At 37.1% G+C, this 1,679-nt stretch overlaps 1 protein-coding gene across 1 annotated transcript in view; it reads right to left on the reverse strand.

The window, feature by feature from the left end:
- DSC1 (desmocollin 1) overlaps positions 1 to 1,679 on the reverse strand; it is a 35,595-nt gene that overhangs the window by 4,509 nt on the left and 29,407 nt on the right. The gene's annotated exons all lie outside the window — the stretch shown is intronic.

The following is a 1,679-nucleotide window of genomic DNA, read 5'->3' on the forward strand; positions in this document are numbered from 1 at the left end:
AGACTTTGCCACAAATGCCTATTAAAATACTATTTAATTATATAGTTTCTTTTTAGATTAGTAAAATATAATATCCTACCAAAATATTATACCTTCTAATGATTTATTTACTAATGATTTATTTACTGATGTAAATAAATTCATTTATTCATCATTCAACAAATGTTTGGTTGGTTTAATAGGTTGTGATTTTTTAACACGTATATGCCCATCACTATTTCTGATTTCCCACTTTCTTAAAGTAATTACAAATGTAGACTGAGTATTAAGTTCCAATATGGATGGTAACTCATTTTTTAGCATATTCAAAGTGCTAATCTCTGTGTGTCAGGGTTGCAGCCTAACGCCTTCAGGGCTAGTTGTCCAGATTCTTGGAGATGCTAGGCAAAAGCCTCAGAGATAGTGGGCCTCTGTCAAACTTGAGGATGAATGTTCTTGGCAAGGTGTTTATATTTCAAAAACAATAGTACATCATGTTGAGCAAACAAAGCATATGTGTGAGCCTAAATCAGCCCATGGGTCTCAGGGTTGCAATTCTTTCATGGAAATACTCTCATATAATCTCTGTAGCTCAAGGTGCTGTGAGCTTGTTCTGGTCCTTGTCTTTCCAACAATCCTAGAAGTTGTAGAAACCGATAACACACCCACATGGGCAGAGAGCCAAGGACCAAGCTCTGAAGGCTCCTGAGAGAAAACAGTGTTGGGGGCACTTCTTGGAGGAGTGAAAGGTGTAGTGAGAAATGAGCTTATTCACCAAACCAAAGACTGCACCTAAGAATACTTAAAAATCCTTTTTAAGCCCACTCTGGTAGAGAGGATGCAATTCTCTGGCAACAAAGAAAATGTTTCTAAGAGCGTAATTCTCCCCACAGTTTTGAAGAAAATATTTAATTTGTACATCTGAAATGCAAATTCATCTTTCATTAGCCTCCACAATACCCATCTCCCACATGCTCTTCCACAGCACAAAAAAAATTAGCTTTCAATTAGAAGGTGCAAGAAAGCATACAGCACAGTCCTGAAAGGGGCAATATATACATGCATAGGAAAGAAAATTAACAAAACCTTTATTTCTGGAGAACATGGAAGTTACACCAGACAAGGAGAATTTAGGGGAGCCTCATAGTACCCTCATCTATACCTGCAATCAACAAAAACATAAGCAGTTGCTGCTGTCATCGTACATGCCACGAACTTCTACATATGCACTTGTAGATGTTACTCTATCAAAAGCCACATTTATTTCTTTACGCATGTCTTTGCCAATGTCCTAAATTTGGGTTCCAGATGATCTAGAAACTCCAGCCCCTCTTCTTCCTGCCGATCGCTGCAACAGCCTACCGAGCCGGCCGCAGACCCTTTGCCTTCGTAGTTATAGGAACGGACGTAGTCTTCAGAATGTTTATGCTCCTCATCTTGTCCACACAGGTACACCTTCTGTATCAAAAGAGAGCACATTTTATTATTTTTTTAAAAACACCTAAACATATTAGCATAAAAATGATGTCTTTGATTTACCTTTTACTGTTTAATTTTTAACCAGAGTGTGTCCTCTAATGGATTCCTACATATAAAAAATGCACATGATTGGTCTATATTATAGTCATTCTTAAAGTATAGCAAATAAACAAATGCTCCTAGTGAACACATTTATGAAAATTAAGGCTACACATATAGCA

The sequence above is a fragment of the Propithecus coquereli genome, unplaced genomic scaffold, assembly GCF_000956105.1.
Source record: "Propithecus coquereli isolate 6110/MARCELLA unplaced genomic scaffold, Pcoq_1.0 Scaffold51, whole genome shotgun sequence".
Lineage (NCBI taxonomy): Eukaryota > Metazoa > Chordata > Mammalia > Primates > Indriidae > Propithecus > Propithecus coquereli.